Source organism: Apis mellifera, linkage group LG4 (genome assembly GCF_003254395.2).
Source record: "Apis mellifera strain DH4 linkage group LG4, Amel_HAv3.1, whole genome shotgun sequence".
In the NCBI taxonomy this organism is placed as follows: Eukaryota; Metazoa; Arthropoda; class Insecta; order Hymenoptera; family Apidae; genus Apis; species Apis mellifera.
In genome coordinates, this window is record NC_037641.1 from 8,291,913 (window position 1) to 8,309,913 (window position 18,001).

General features: G+C 41.4%; 1 long non-coding RNA gene across 2 annotated transcripts in view; it reads right to left on the minus strand.

Annotated features, from left to right (window-relative positions):
• The window catches only part of LOC100576283, a 99,658-nt gene that overhangs the window by 13,030 nt on the left and 68,627 nt on the right, over window positions 1-18,001 (minus strand). Inside the window, exon 3 of one of the 2 annotated variants that reach the window (XR_001702723.2) lies at window positions 1,998-2,125. The exons of the other annotated variant lie outside the window; for it this stretch is intronic. This is a non-coding gene — a long non-coding RNA (uncharacterized LOC100576283). The remainder of the gene's footprint in view (window positions 1-1,997; window positions 2,126-18,001) is intronic. 2 annotated transcript variants of the gene reach the window in all.

The following is an 18,001-nucleotide window of genomic DNA, read 5'->3' on the forward strand; positions in this document are numbered from 1 at the left end:
AAAATTTGGAAAAAAATAAAATTTAAATCCTAATCCCCAATAATTCCATCGTAAAAAAAAAAAATCCTCTATCACTGCAACTGCTTCGAATTCCTCACTTCGAATGCCTCCAGTTCTCCATTCATCGTTCTAAAAATATTTGTCTTGAACACCCGTTAAACAACCCTTCCAACCATCCACCGTCAAAAGCGCGAACCATTTTCTACCGATTACCCGCATCCTTCCACCTCCCCCCCCCTCGCGCTCGTGCCTCCTAATAATCCTTCGCGGCGGAAGATTGAATCGGGCGTGGATATTATCGAATCGCACGCTCGATCCTCGGCTCGCGCTCGAATCATTATCCTCCGCTTTTATTTTCGTTGTTACGAGCGGCGCAATCACCATTTGCCGGTGATTTGTTCGCGGAACCAGAGGTGCGAAAAGAGGAGGAGAGCCAAGTGTCGGCCTGGAAACCAGTTCATAAAAATAGAAACGGAAACGGCGACGTGAGGAGAGTTAAGGAAGGAGGAGAGAATCTTTCCTTCTTTCAGAGATATTTCTGATTTATTAACGTAACCGGCAAGGATTTAAGGCTATTTCCCGGCTCTCCTCTGTCTTCTAATTTTACTCTTCGGTATCGAATTCCTTTTTTTAATCTCGCGAACCGAGAAATATGAATAATATCGATTTCTTTCCTTACAAATATTCTCCTCTCAATTTAATAACGATTCGATTACTCTTGTTTTTAAAAACAAGAATATATTTCATTAATTTAATCCTGATATTTCGTTCAATTATTCAATTTATTCTAATGATGTACGTTTATAAGTATATACACGAACACGTATATAGTTTAAATGTCACGGTTGATCGGTTTCCACGATAAAGCAACGAATAACGTCTCCTTGAGAATAAAAAAAAAAAAAAAACGCGAAATAGTTGGGAGCAAGTGGAGCGGAAAAAGTTTTTCCACGGTTTTCGAAAGATTCATCGGGTTCGTTAAAGGTTGGTCCGGTGGTGAACATGTTCGCCTCTCCTTAATTGCGCGCTCCTGGCGCCGTGGAAACGGCGAACCAAGGAGATTCTGATGAATCAGAAGTGAGGGAGGCCGAGGGTAAAAATTGAACGGCGCGACGCATAATTGGTGGGATCGAGGGGCTGATGCGACTATTGTCCGATCTCGAATAGCGAAATAACGTGAAATTTATTTTTTATCGAAAAAGAAAAAGAAAAACGATTTATTATAATAATTTCTAATTAATTGATTTCACTAAGATTCCTGAAACATTAGATAGGATGAACTTTTCCAAAAAAAAAAAAAATGGGAACGAAATTAGAAGAAGTAGATTCACAATTTTTCGACATGATTTCCAATATTTTCTTTATGCTCGTCAAAATATTTACCACCCTCTTTGATCCCTCGTCTTGTCATGTTAAAAGTGTCAAGTGAACCTCCTTCTTATTATCTAAACTAATTAAAACCTCCAACCGAAAACTGCGAACGTTTCACTTCTCACGAATTATGATTCAGCGGTTCTACCTACAAACCTCGTGTTCTATATTCCCCAAGAAAAGAGCGAGAGAAAGAGAGAGAGAGAAGGGGAAAAAAGAAAGAAAGAAAAGAGAGAGAAAAAAAGGAAGGGAGGGGGGAAAAACGAGGCGAGCCGCGGCAAGGGAAGAATTTCATCGTCGCAATTTACATCTCGACCCATTACAAGGCGTCCGGCATCGTTATCAGCGGGCAACCCCGGCAACAACGAAACGAGCGTCGCTGTATTTAAAATGCATTAAGTAGAACGAGATTCGTTGATTGCTCGGCTCGACGGAGCTCGTGTATTTCGTGTAAGTACGTACCTACGTACGTACGTAAACGACGCTTGCGCCCCGCGTGTGTCCACGATAACGATGGAAAACGTTCTTGGAAAGGGATAAAAAGAAGAGGGGAGGGGAAGAAGGAGTAGAACGGGCAAGAAAAGTAGAAACGAGCGACGATCATACTGACAGACCGGTCTACGTACCTTGAACCCTCCAGCTTGACAAAGCTGACGCGAACGACCACTCCCAAGTTCACGAATATCAGCAACAATCTTCCGAAACATTATTGTATACCGATACGTCTTCTATCTTTACGAGGAAACGTGTATTTCTGAAAGAAAATTATTTTTATCAATACTACGTGGCTGCGAGTAGAGTTATACTTATTTAAGCATCCTTGTATCCATTTAAATAAATATGAAAAGAAGTATATATAGATACAAGTATACTTACTTTTCGTGATAATTATATATACTTTGAATTATTAACGTTCTAAATAAGAAACAATCAATAACAATTTTTAATTTCCTCGTCGCGCTTTCCCAAACATCTACGAGACAAGAAACGAAAACAAGGAAAAAAAGAAATTAAAACACGTACCTATCCCATCGTTTCACTCCATATTTCTTCTACCTCAAAAGAAAAAGCTCCTAAACCATTAACACTCCACGAAAAAAGATCCATATACTCCTTATCATTACTCGAAATTAATTACCATCAACGAAAGAAACAAAGCTGAAATGAAGAAACGAAAACTCTAGCTTACCTCATCCCTTATCTTTCCATCTCAAAGAAAAAAAAAAAGAAACAATATCCCAATTACTCCATCTTTTGTCGACACTTGTCGATACAACAAAATAACAAAATAAAACGAAATGAGAAAAATCGGGAATCAACTCGCGGGTGGTGCACGACGAAAGACGGGGAGGAAGGGAGAGAGAGAGTACGGGCACACGTGTTCCTCGGGGGCGGCACATGTGGATCGTAACGTCGCCAACGTAATGCCGGGAACGTCCGTCTTGTAGCAACAGATGCTGCGAGCATGCATAAGCGTGAGCCACCTCGCATACCACGGTATCGCCACGCCACTCCACGCCACTCCACGCCACGCCGTGTACACGCCGCGTGTTGTTGCATCGCGGACGTACGTACGTACGTTGGGCCACGATGGGGCGTGTACGATGGGGCCCGGCTACCGGTCTTGTCCGCAGGGACGGACAACCGTCTATTACCGGGAATACAGGTGTGAGTCGGCCGATCGGCCATTACCTTTAATCGAGCTGGCCCGTTTATCATCGCTGTTAGATATTCGATGGATCGTCGCACGATAACGAGCCCCTCTTCTCCCCATACCGATTTTCGATCTTGATTTTAAGTCGATCACCGATCATCGAGGATGGTTGCGGTGCGTTGTGTCGTTGATTAACGATCGAAGAATGATTTTAACCGTGGAAAGTGTAAGTGAACGTGTTTGATCGAACGATTGAAAATTTAACGTGTTATTAAAGCGGTAAATATTGTTTTTGAGAAGAGATACTTTCTTTTTTAAATCGATCCTTTCGCCCTAAATATTATTCAATTATATTTATTCAATTATTGAACAGGTGAAAAGGTTGATGTATTATTTTCATAAGTTGAATAATATTTTTTAAAAGATTTTCTTTTTTTTAATTTTTAGGATCCCGCTTTTTCGTCGATTCAAAATTTGTATGAATTTTTTTTTGTTAAATAATTTTTCAATCGTTCAATCACGGTGAAATGGATTAAAGTTTCGACGTCGAAAAAGTTTTTTAAGGATGTCGAAACTCTGGGCAGATTTTTTCCTACCTCCTCCTAAATGAGAATGGAATTTATGCAACAACGCGGTGGTCGAAAATTTTTGGACCGGTATATAGGTAAGTAAAAGCGCGCCTTCGGGGGTAAAAAGTAATTTAAGGGATGGCCAGATTGCGTTTCGCCTTGGTTTCCTTTCGGCTCGCGTGATTTGGAGCGCAACCGGTGTGGTACTATGTTGATGGTTAAAATGACGGGGTAATGCAGGTGAGCTTGTAGGATAAAGTGGAGATAATTTGGTTTTCTTTGCAAAGCGTTCGCTTTTTTCTTCCTTCCTACGTTTCGTATCTTGCCTGTGAGGCTTTACAACAAGTCTTACCTCTTTTGCTTTCTGCAGTTTTAAAAGTCGAATTTTATCTTTTTCTCTATACAAAATAAATTTTTGCATCTATACATACATATGATAAATAAAAATCTTACGGTAAATTCAATCATTACGAATTTTTACGAATGAAATATCAAAGTTTAAATTCTATTCATCCCGAATATATTTCGTCTTTACTTATCTTCCTTTTTTTTTCTTTTTTTTTTTTTTTTTGAAAACTCGAAAGTTACTCGAAATATTATTATCCAGAGGGTCGAAGAGAGAATTGAGGAACCCAAGCACGCGAGCATGTAGCTCGCATTAGTTGCTTTGCGGGGGCGCAGAGATCGGTGAGTAAACATCGCTTTAAATTTGAATCATGAAGGCAGGAACAAGCAACGAGACCAATGCAAACCCACCATTTCGTTTTCGGTCGCGTAGACTGTTTCGTATTCTCCTACACTTTCTCTCCCTTTTTCCTTTTGCACACCTATTTTTTTCCCTCCACTCCCCCACTTTTTCGCTCATTTTCATAGTATCCTTTAGCCGGTGTACTCGCTTTCGAAACGAAACTTTATTTTTTTCGCGCAACGTTTCCCCTTCCCTCTGGATTTACTTCGAAAAACGAACGTTGACGCGCAGGTGAGGAAATGGAAAACGACTCGAACGATCGCTGCTCGCTATCGATTTATTAAATATATTTTAATCGCGATTGAAAATTGATTCTCAGAGAAGCGGTCAAAGAAGCGGAGGAAGAGCGCAAGAGGGTGTTTTTTGCGAAAGCGAAGAGAGATTTAATCTCTTTCCTTTTAAAAAATTATTATTTATTTTTAATTATTTCGAATTTCCTTTTTCAAGTTCCGAATTCTCTCAAATTCTTTTCTATTCTTTATGTAGATCGTTAAAAATATCGTTGAACGAAATTATTAATTATTTTCACGCGCGCTTTACAGATTGAAATATCCATTAATAAATCTCGTTCAATTTATCACATTGCTCGAAATATTCAAAACCCATAACCGGACGATCGAAACCGATTACGTTCGATTAAACTCTTAACGCGCAGCAAAAAAAAAAAAAAGTAAAAAACAAGGATCGAGGTATTGCTCAAAGATACGTGGCTCGTACCTTAAACTACTCATTACGCAAATTACGTCGACCCTCGGAATGGAGTCTCGAATCACTCGAAACTGGTCATCAGCACAATCGAACCTCATCTTCCCATAAGACAATCTTCCCGAAATTTTACCCTTCAACAATTTTTAAATATTAAATTCAAACTGTAAATTTTCACAGCGAGCAGAAGAAAATAAAAAGAAAAAAAGAAAAGTAAAAAGCGCTAAAAAAAAAAAATAATAATTCTTCGAGTAATTCGAAAACTTGATTTGCGAAGGGGAACGATGAACGATCGATTCGCAATTCCTTGGCGAAAAAAAAGGAAAAGGCTCATCGCCTATAGTGTTCTTGCGTTCGAAAACGCTTACAAAGACGAGTGGAAATCAAGATTTCGCTTGTAGCGGCGGCTGTAGAAAGATCGTTTAAGTGGTTCCGTTGCAATGGCTAACCGAATAAGAACGGGACGCGATGGAATTTGTTCTCTTTGGAATTTCATTTCGCGCCGAACAATGAAAGCTTTCGAGGAGGAAGAGCAGCGCCGTTACACACACTCTCTCTCTCTTCCTTTCACCTCTTCTCTCTGTTCTACCTTTGTTGTTTTACCTGTTCTTTTTTTTTTTTTTTTTTTTATTATTTGTCACTTCACCCGTGGATATCGATCTTGCTATTCATCGCGAGCGCTGCTTATATGCATATCAATGATGAAAGCTCCAATCGAACCGATCGCCGAGCGCGAAGAATACATTTTCGATTCGTTTCGACGCGAGTTATTATCCGGGGAGAAAAATGGGGAAAACACTTAACGATCGTGCATCGAGTCGAGTCGCGCGGCCGTTTAATGCGGACGAGGGTTAAAAATGATTTTCCTCCCTCCTCCTTCTCTCTTCTTCTTCTTTCCTTTTAACGAGAAGCAAATTTAACGCGGAAATGGAATCGAATTCTTCTTCTCTGACTTTTATCTCGTGTATGATGACGATTTGATTTCGAATCGGATATTACATTATTTCTCATTTTTAATAATCGATTAATTAATCCATCGTCTCTCCTTCTGTTATAAAATTTTTAAACGAAACGACAAATCTAAAATCTGTATAATCTTTCATCCGTTGACTGTATATAACAAAGGAATAACAATTTCTTATTCTTCGTTTGTGCGAAGTTTGAAGTAGCACAACTTTCAACGCAAATAACAGATTAAATATCGCAATCCTTCGATTATTTCATCTTCTCAGTTCATATATATATACACATATATATATTACAATAAAATCCAAATTCTCCGCAATAATAAAATATCCACGATCCTTAAAAAAAAAAAAACGATTTCGTACGTTTCATCTCCATAAAGCCTGGAAGGTAAAATGCAAAAACTCGAGAGAACGAGAGAACGTTGATCGAGTCGACATCCTGGAATTCGCCCGTATCTTACGTATATAGGAGGAGGGGAGCGAGAAGAGAAATAAAAGTATCCTCGGACGAAGCCCCGTATTTCTGAAATCGCTGCGCCTACGTAATGAGCGCAGACAGTAGCCGCTCGGTATAAAACTCGCGCGTACAGGCGGCGTGCCGTGAAGTTAATATACAAGCGTGTATTCCTTCCTCCTCTTTCTCCTTCTCTCTCTCTCTCTCCGTTTACTCGCTCCTCTTCCCGCCGCTTCGCTCAGCCACGCTCACAATAAGGAAGCAGTGGCGCGGCTCGACCTTCAAAGATTGCCAGTGCTGGCCGGCCGTCGCATGTTAATTATTATCGCGGCATCGGTATCCACGTGTACTATACGGTGACTTACATTAACGTAGCGAACGTCGTAAGAGATATATATACGATGTTTGTTTATTATACAGTTTTTATTCGAGCTGGTATTTAATACAATGTTAAATTATTCGTTGCGTGATGCTTAGCGGAAATATATATATATATATATATATATATATATATATATATATATATATATATATATATATATAGAAAAAGAGAAATTATCGAAAGTATATTCGAATCTTTGAATTAAATCGTGACAAACGTTCGATGGAAATTATCTTTCCAATTTTTACCTCAACTTCGATAAATCGAACGTATAAATTTATTTCTCAATTTTGAGAATCGTGGAAGGAGGAGGGAGGAGGTTGCACGACTGTACTATTTTATTACATTTTTGTGCTTGATGATTGTAAAGCGTTGAATGAAAATTAATTGTGCGAATTTTTAAGAAAGGACGCGCCGCCGGACGAGGAAAGACGGTTACGGTTCGGAACGCATCCGTCCTCCTCGTGTGCAGACGCACGCACGCGTGCATTCGTGGGCGAGATGCAACGGTAGACAGCGTTTGCATCATACTTTTATCGCCTAGCTTCCGTCTTCCTCCAATTTAATATAGAGAGAGGAAAAAAAAAAAAAGAACCGGAAGTTGTATCACACCGGTAAACACTCGCCAACGCGAACGCCAACCGGCTATCCAACAAGTCGCCGTTTCTTCAATCTCTCCGTTTGAAAATTTAACCCTTGAAATTTTAAGTATTTTTTAGGAAGAAAGAAAGAAGAAATTGATAGAAAAAACGAAGAAAAAGAATACTAATATTGATTTCTACAATTTCGGATGAATTATAATTATAATATTTTATTATATTTAAAAAGCCCAATTCTTCTCTACCTATCAACACTATCCACCAATCTTTAAAACGATAATTACCAAAAAAAATCCTCTCCTTATAAATCATCAAATTTCCTCACAAATTCTCGCCGCGTCTCTTCATCGAGCAAGCACAATAAAACGGTTTCCCGCGCCAATCTCGTCAAAATTAGCGCCGCGAAGCTCTCTCTCTCTCTCTCTTTCTCTCTCTCTCTTTCGAGCTTCGCACTTGGACCGTGACCGAAATCGAAGATGAAAAGCCAGGATGGACGGGCGTTCTATCGAGCGTTCCCCAAGTTTCAGTGCTAAAGAAGTTTCAGGGAAGGCACAATGGCAATTTGGCTCGGGATTTACAAGCTCGGTTTCGAGCTATTGCTTTTCGCGGAGGAAATTCCAAACGCCGATCCTGACGCGCATACCGTAATCATCGGTCTAGGTCTCTTTTCTTTCCCAGTTTTTTCCCTTCCTATTTCTTTTTCCCTCCTTTTCTCTTGGAGGCAAACTGGACGTCAAACAGACTCTCCTCCATCCACTTCTTCCCGCCCCCCCTCCCGAGCGTTAAATCACGCTTTACAACCGTAGGCAACTCGTTGCAATACGAACGAACATTGCCGCCTTTGCCGCCGCGTCTTTTCTTCCCGCGTCTCTTCTCTGATCGACCGCCGATTTAACGGAGGATCGAAATTTCTGACACTCGTGCGAAACGATGGCTCATTATTGCCTGTGTCGGGAAGACGGCAAGAAAGTTTCGTCAGTTTTGCTCGGTCGCTGCGCTCTTCACCTCGAACTTGGATTTTTGCGGAGGGGCGGGAGGAGGAGAGAGAGGATTGAATGGATCGTGGGACGTAGAGGCGTGATAGGCGAGGGGGAGAGGGAGGAGGAGGGATGGAACAGGCATTGTTTGGCCTTCGAGAGAGGGAAGGTGGTTTCAAGATTTAGAGAGACGGTTGCTCCAAGTAAAAGTACTTTGTATACGCTTTATACGGATACTTTATTGTTCACCGATCCTGTTCGCTTCCAGGCGGGGGAGGAATTTTTTTTCGAATGGTTCTATGCGATCGGAAAAGATTCTCCCGGAAAGATATCGTTTGAAATCACGTTCTTGAACGAAATAATTCGGGGTAATTGACAGATAAGGATCCTTTGATGTTATTATATCGCGAGATATTAAGTAAATATTCACCGGGGAGAGGGGAATAATCGTTCCGATTCATCCATCCTTCCACGTATAACCACAATAAACGTCAACAAGCAAGCAAACAGAGCCGCAATCAAACCGTTCAAATCTCGAATCTTCGAAATTTGTGTGTTTATCTTCGACCCCCATCGCGAATTCCACACGATATCGGAATACACGATATTTCAATTCCATTAACAATCTCTCACACCATGGCTTCTTCTGTTCCTCGCGAACGAAACAAGATCGCCATCTTTTCTTTCCCTCGCAGCCTCCTTTCTTCCCCACGGAAAAGAACTTACGACTTACGCGAGTTTTTTTCTTTTTTTTTTGTTAACGGTTGAGAGTCATTTACAGGCTCGTATCCCACCTCGAGCTCGAAGGCAGCTTCGTTGAAAGCGTGCATCGGCCGTTTCTCCCGTTCCTAATGACAGCGAATGACGCCCCGTGTAATCTGTGTCCATTAGGGAGGAAGGAGAGGAGGAGAAGGGAGGGTGGAAATTGTCCTACGTACGATTTAGTTATTTCGCTAATTAGGTAATCAGCCGGATGTTAAATGATAAATACGGAGGATTTCAACGCTCGAGAGTTCGAGGAACGAGGGGCAATCTCTTTCTCTCCCCTCCTCTCTCTCTCTCTCTCTAGCTTCGCGTCTGATTGTTCCTCCTCGCGCTTCGAACGCGCTTTGTTAGAAACAGGAAGAGGAACGCCTCCAGAGTCCTGCCTCAATACGTATATATATATATATTTTCCAATCCCCTTCGAGTCGCTCGAGATCTCTTCTGGAATAATAATCCAATCCTGAGAATTTTTGAATTTTTGACGACGAATCGATTCTTCTAAAAAAAAAAAAGAATGCATTAAAATCGCACGAAGATTTAAGAGTTTTCAATTAATTTCGAGACGAGAAGGAAACGAGAGCGGGATGCGATTACAATTGTTTCGCAGAACGAGCGGAAATGCTATTGCACAAATTTATGAAAAGCGTTTGCGATGGAAAAGGAAGGAGAGATGATCCGCGACGATTTTGAATGAGAATTAAGATTAAGATTAAGATCGATAGAGGGCCGTCAAAAATCGTCTATCTCGGATCATGAATCGGCGGAAGTTAGGGCAAGATGTTGGTTTATCGCGCGGAATTAGCCGAAGATGGCCAACGACTCGGTTGCCAAGTCCGCGGAATTGCGCTCTTCCTGCACCTTGCGAACGATCCGTATCTTCATCCTGCGTAACTTCCACCAAAGTTTCCTGCTCACGCACTGCGAGGCTGTGTGTTTGGCCGCGACCGTGAGCCGAGAGAAAATCGGATTCGTTGCGACACCTTCAACTTCCGCGCGCGATACGAAAGTACAGATCACAGATTTTCTCTAATTATATTACAGAGAATCACAGATCGTTCCAACGATCGAATTCTATCTTTCAATTTCACGTGCAAAAGATTGGAACGAGGATTCAACCACGATATTCGGTTATTTTTTCTTTTTATAAAATAATTTCGACCACTCATCCTAAAGCGTTTTGTTCCCCTGAATTATTCTTCTCGAGTTTTATATATATATAAAAAAATAAAAGATCCATCGTATTAAGCGTATTTTATTTTTATCCATTTACGCAGCCTCGGAGATTCCACCGAGATTAAAATGTTTCAGGGTATCGAAAGGAAGCCGACAGAACAAATCTCTTAATAGCCCGTTAATAGTGAAACGCGGCGCGGAAAATCAAGCATGCGGTTATCGAACGTGCTCGAATATTTGAAACTGCGTTTAATGGCGCGCTCGGGGTAATTACTCGCTCTCACGGCTAATAGATGTTCAAATAATCGAGTCTCTATTATAATATAACAGTAGCTCGGGTGCCAATACCTCTGGCACGCGCCGATCCAACTCGCCGGATCCAATAATAATTCTTTGGATCGGACTATCTCCAATCTCACGACGAATTGTGAAGAATTGATTAATACGACGATCTTTTGATTTTATTTTATAAGGAATTTCCAGAAATTTCTTTTTCTTATTTTAAATCCTATTTAATATAGCCGAAACTGTATGGATGCAGCGTGAAACGGTTGCATCCAGAGACGTTAATTCCGTCTTCTTTTGATCGGGAAAAATGTAATACGGGGAGGAGAAATAAGGGACGATGTTTAATTATTCATCGCTCGATATTCCTCGTGCATTCTAATTAATCGTTAGACGGGGTATTAAGACGTCTGCTTTGACGAGCGTGGTTGTCGCGTGGAATAAATTGCTTTTAAAAATGGGGGAGGACACCGTATTCCTCCCCTTTCGTATCGTTAAGTTTTTATTTTGCGGGCTTTTAAGTCGATAATATATAAACGCGACGGAATTTTTCGAGTATTCCAGTTTTCCCTTCGGCCCCAAATTTGATTTGGCCAAGTATCCATTTATAGTCGGACTCGGAGCGTACTCGAATTAACAGAATTACTGTCATTTTCACCAGGTATAGGAAGTGGTAAAATAGAAACGAAATAAAAATATATTTTCGACGCGAAGAAGAGATACATACACTCGGAAATTTCATTTATTTAGACGGAACACAATATCGGATAACATTTATGAATTCATTAGGAGTAAGTAATTTTATCTGTTTTCACGGATACGATTTCGATTAAAATCTCATCAAACTCTCTTAGAAAAGATATAAAACGTGTTAATATGAAAATTTCGAAAAATCTTTTCTTTTTCTCTCGAAAAAGGTATCGAAACGCGGCGGAAACGATCCCACACGTTTTCGAATCCGGACGACGACGGATTGTAATCGATCGAAAGCTGTGGACAGAGGACAGGATTCGAAAGGGGAGAAAGAAGAAATAATTATTCCATGACCGAGTACGCGTATCGAACCGGGTGGTGAGGTCACCGAGCGGTTATCAGGCCACAGGTCCAATCAATTACAATGTTGTGCATGTAGCCTATCTGCCCTAGGTCCCTCCACATCAGCGCAACTCTATCGGAAATCAATGAAATCCGCCAAAAACTACTCCGTTATTGATACGTCCGTGATTTAAATAGCACGCCCCTCTACGTCACGGGCCTAGCAACCCTTCTTCCTAAGCCAACAGCGTGTCTCCTCGCTCTGAGAGACATGTGTTGCCAAACCCTTGTTTGGGATTCAGAGAGAAAATTGCAAGATCTCTCGATTCGAGTATTTCTCGAGATTCGGATTGTCGCATGATCGTGTCGAGGATAAGGATTTTAATTTTTAAATTTCGAGAGAAGAGAGGAGAAAAGTGATGGTTGGTTAAACATAAAGTACAAGTCAATGATTAGAGTTAATTTCTAAAATTTTCAAAAGGCTGAGGTTGCGTTCGAGATTAGAGTCGTAATTTTTCTTTCGTTTTGGAAAGTTTCGTGTGATAACTACCTAGGCTAAACAATATTTTCAGCCTCGATATACTTTCAGCATCGATATCGATCCTACCATTTTAATCAATTTCGATGTTGTATCGAAAAACTTGGAGGAAATATCGAGTATAACAGCGTGGCGCGGTTAAAAGAGTTAATTAACAGGATGAATTCTGCGGAATGGATCGTCGAATTGATACGATTGGCAATTCCTTTTTTTTCCTCCCTCTTTTCGGACGAAAGTTCCGATTTCGCGAGGATAAAAAACACCTCCATACCCTCGAACACCGACTCTTCGCGTTTTTGTAAAATTAACTATTACCCCGTTCTACCTTTAAAGAAAAAAAAAAACCCTCGAAATATTTAATTTCCAACTCTGCTAAAGAAAAAAAAAGGAAGAAGAAGAAGAAACAGCCATTTTTCCGAAGCGCTAATTTCAAAATCGATCAGAATCAACCGTCTCTCCCTCGAAAAAGCCCTTTGTCGCGAACGTCTGTCACAACGCTCTGCTCTTGCTTGCCTCGCGCGCGTTTTTCCTCGCACGCGTCATTAAGAGCAAAAATAGGAAAAAAGGAAAAAAACAACGAACCTGGTGTACAACACCTTCGCGTGTACAACGCGAACGCACGGGGGAAGAAAGGAGGACAAAAAAGAAAAAAGAGAGGAAAAAAGAGAAAGAAAGAAAGAAAGAAAGAAAAAGAAAAAAGAAAACGCCCATTGTCGAGCGAATTTGTATCCTCCCCTCCCCTCCACCGTAATCGTTTCACCGGGGGAAACGATCAAAAGCGCGAAACACCGATGAAAAGATCGCGGAACCACGAGACGAGAGGAAAAACACCGCGGCGTTCCATCCGCGACAAAAGACACTTTCATGCCGCGGCATTTACGCGGCTACGCGCTTTTCGGCTTTTTGGATGAAACGAGGAGATAGGGAAGGAGGTGGATACGTGCATAGGGAGGGAGGGAGGAAAAGAGAAATCCAGAGAAGCAAAAGAGGGAGGGAGGGACGACGGACGGATATAGAGACGAGGAGGGAAAGAGTGGAAGAGCCAGGACGAACAGCGTTTACAGCGTTTCATTGGACAGCGGTGTCTAATGGGCACAATGCTGGTCCCGCATTTTTTACATAATCTCGAGAATGGCGCCGCTACGTCGACCGATGGTACAGAATATATATAATACATATATATATATATATATATATATATATATATATACACACGCTTCCTCCTTTTTTTCTCCACGTCGACGGCGCAACAAAAATTGCCCGGTTATACGGTCTAATACGTTTTTTCGTGTCGTGCTCATTGGCGAACGTCGTCGGTTCGCGGCAAAATTTACCAGAAAGCCATGCACCGGTCCGCGTGAATTCCCATTTTTTTGCCAGGTGGGGGAGGGGGAGGCGGATGAGGAGGAAAAGGCGCGCACACTCTGGCCACCCGAATGAAAATAATCCAAAATAAGTCGTCGGTATCGATCGATGCGAAATAAAAAAAAGAAAGAGAGAGAGAGAGAGAGAAGGGAAGGAAGGAAGGAAGGAAGGAAGGGAAAAAAACGTTAGTAGTCGAGCGCGGCCGGGCACACGCGGACCCCCGCGTTTCGTTTCGCCACACCGCCGCTCTCCTCCCGTTTTGCAAGCTCACGCTAACGGCCATCGTACACCGTTCCCAGCTTGGTATCGCGCGCGTGCATCCGTACACGCGACGCTGCTCCCTGTATAGGTGGTTGTTGGAAGGGTGTTGGAAACTACACGCGTTGGGAACTACCCTGACTAGGCGCGCTCGCTCGGCTACGACCACCCTTGGAGCAACCGCCAGAGAGCCGAGCCGAACCTCTCCGCCCTTTCCTCCACCCATTCGGCCACCTACGTGCTTTTATGTTTCGTTTATCAGGCTTAACATGCGACTTTTCCTACCTATTCGACCGCTCTGTGCACGCGCGCGCGTGTGTGCACGGCGCGGACCGCGATTATCAAGATGGGAATGGACGGCGGGTTTGTGCGCCGCCCCTCCACCTCCACCGCCGCCACCGCCGCCGACGGTGGCGCATCCGGAAAATATCGTATCGCTGTTTATATCGCGTCGATATCGGGCACGGGTGTAATTGTCGAGGAAGAGATCGAGCAAGTTTGTCGGAGGTGTGGATTGTACGATGAGGGTGGTGGATGATCATTTCATCCGGGATTCGATCTTTTGGAAGAATCGTTTTTTTTTTGGTTCTTGGAAATTTGATTCGATGACGAAAGCGCGTTATTTGCCTTTGCGTTCTTTTGAGAGAGAGATATATATAGTCTCGAGTCTCTTCGAGTTCTTTTCATTAGTTAGGTATGTATAGGATGTCTCGACGATGGATTCAAAATCTAAAAAAGTTTCAATCTTGGTCAGAGAAGAATTTAACGCGTTTAATATTTTTACAACTTCGAGATTTTTTTGAAATTACGCAAAAAAATAGATGTGTAAACGTTGAAATTATCGGGATGATAGTTTTCTTTGCACGATTATTTAATTCGTAGGGATTATGCGATGAAACAAATAAAAAAAAAAATTAATATCCTCCCGTGTTTCCTCTTTTTCTTTTTTTTTTTCTGGAATAAGTTGAACGAATGATTGATAGGTTCGAGCCAAGTAGCACCGAAGGGGAATAATAATGATTCTAATTAGAGCTTTGGAGCGTGGCATTCCAGATTTTATAAGACAAGGTTGCTAACGAATCGACTTCCACATCTGCTCCTTTCTTTTTTTCTTTTTTTTTTTTTTTTTTTTGTAACAAACGAGGAGCTACTTGAAAATTACGAAAACAGTGTGTATGTGTTTTTTTTTCTTTTCTTTTTTTCTTTTCGTTACGATGAAATTTCTTCATTTTACAACAACAAGTATTAATAAGAATTCACCCTTTTACCACTCTTCCTCCCGGGATATGGTAATTAATGAACGGGTAACATTTGATGCTACATCGATTAAAATATACACGTTCCACGTTCCAGTTGCACAGACCAACCATGTCGCTTTTTATTATACGCATTATACCCCGAGCATAAGCACGATAATTTTTCCATTTTTCGATGCATTCTAGCCCGAACGTGTAACCGCCACTTTATCTCACGATTTCATTCCACATGCACCGTGGTTTTATGATTCAGCTGCTTAGCTTAGCTCGCCATCACCGCTTCTTGTTGTATTTTCAACGTACTTCCTTTCTTCGCGCTCCTCTCTTTCTTTATCTCTTTCTCGATAACTCGTGTTATTTCGTGTTATTCCCGATCGATCTTACGTTTTCGGATATTTTTAATAACTTTAAAATACACGTTCACAGAAAAGAAAAATATACGTGAAATTATTACGTGATATTAAAGTTGGTTCATTAAATCGAGCGTCGCACGGATACCATTGTCTATATAATCTGATTTTTCGCTCGATCTTTTCGCTCTCACGATAAATCGTGAATCGTTAATAATAAGGGAGTGGTCGTCGCTAGAGATCTGGCTAAAATTTTCGTTTGAAAATGAATACCTGGCAAAGATCTTTTGAGAAAAAAAAAAGAAAAGGGAATGAGCGGGGAGGGGGTAAGCTTGTCATGCAGAAATCTCGCTTTTGAGGATTTAGAGAAGAAAATACGCTCGTTAGTATTCTTGGTAATACGTTCTAATGATTATCGTGATATAAAGAGTTGCCGGCTTGGCTTCCAAAGCAAGCGTAAAGGTTTTACAACTCGTAGATCCGCTTCTCCTGCGAGAACCATTAGTTACTTTCTACTATAAACATCGTGCAATCCGATCTCGCTATAATGCACAGTTTTACGCGATACGCCATGGCATTTAAGATTGAAAAAGTTATTTTGCATACTTTTCGAGTTGAGGTATTGCGTTTCGTTTCAAACGATCGATAACACCTTGAAATTTCTTATTTTTCTCTTCTATTATCAAAAAATCGCCAGTCAATTCTGAAATCCGATATTTGATTTTTACTCCGTAAAATTTTTACAAAAATTTTCTTATCGTTTACAATATCATTATTATTATTTTTAACCTCGAAAAGAATTATTCGATAATTAAAATCTGGCCTAGGTAAAAATTATTCGAGAGAGAGAGAAATATGGAAAAAGATCCGACCACTTAACCGAACATATTATAATATTTCAAACTGGAGCAGCTCGATCGGCCGTAAAATTCGGTTCGGACAAAAATTAACCCGAAAACGATTTTTGCATCGTTCCACTATCAATCATCTTCTTCTTGCATCGCGTGGAAGAATCATAAATCCGGCTCCCTCTTTTCGAAAGAACCGCCGTCAAGATCGATCCACGCTTCCGTCCCGTATCCGGAATTATGGAACGCGGCGCAGGCGATCGTGAAACGAGTCGCATAGAAAACCGAGCGGAACTCTTTTTCCAGAATCGAGTTTGCTTCCCGTCCTTCGATATTTTCTCCTATATAACGTGCTCGAAAGACGCGTAGATATTTCTTCTTAAAACAACGGATTATCTTTTAATCGCGAAAACGAGAAGAACGAAACGCGTAACGTTTGAAGGTTAGAAAAGGAATCGGGCGAAAATTATCTGGAAAATGAAAATCAACAAAGGGAATAAATCTTGTTAATAGCTCGTAATTAATTTAATATTACCGTAATTAATAAAATTCAAATTTATCAAAATATACACGCGGATACTTAACAAATAAGATAATAAATACCGATCGTCGGTTCATAATTAATTCAACGAATATCGATAAAATTCGTACACTATTGAAACCAATTTACCGAAACAAGATAATAAATAAATTATTAATCATCGATGTTTAATAATCGATTCGCAAACATTTCTCATAGGAAAATTCGAATAAAGTAAAAACTACCGCCATTCACACGGCGACAACAATAATAAATCCCTAATCATTTATCTCGCAATTAATTCACCGATAAAACAGCATCGATAAAATTCACGCACATATATATACTCACAATTCACGACAAACAGATATACACACCACAGGATACTTAAAACACACGATCGCACGTATATATCGTAATTTGTGTATGTATGCGCGTGTATGTGTGTGCAGAAGCGCAAACGTCGTGTCACGTTTCATGCATACGAGCCAAGTGTGTTGTGCGATCCGTGCGGAAAAGGGGGTGAAACGGAGGGAAAGAGTGTAGTAGGGGTGAGTCGGTGGGCGGATCGATATTAAAATAGTGACCGAATTCCAGCGTGTGCCGCAACCTACCCTAACACCCTCGACTCACCCTTAAACTTGTCCTCCCTCCTCCACTCTCTCTCTCTCTCTTTCCCTTCGCGCCGAGAATTTTCCATCCTCTTCTCTCTTCGAAGAGATACGATTCCGGAGTGGGTGGCTCTCCGTTGGAAAACTTTGCTCGAGGAGGAGAAGGAGAAGGAGAAGGAGGAAGAGAAAGAAAGGGAGGGGGAGAAGGAAAACAGGTCCATAAAGTGGCAACCGAAATTTCGCCGCGCCGCGTGAGGGGTGGACGGGGGCGAGGGGAGGAGAGTCGTCTCGGCGACTCTCGGTTGAAAAATAACAAGCGTGGAGGGAAACTTGCTTTCCGCAAAGATTCTTGCGCCATTGGAACGTTGTTGGGCCGAACGTTCGCCGGCGACGTATTTACCGACTGGATGTCTGAGCTTCCCTACCCCGAGGGAGAGGGGAGGGAGGGAGGAGGAGGTCTTAAACGATGGCTGGCTCGTTGGAGGAAGGAAGGGAGGGGAAGGGATGGTCGTCGTGGATGCGGAATAAACTGCCGCGGAAAAACGAGTTCGCGGGGGGTGGTTTTCCTGT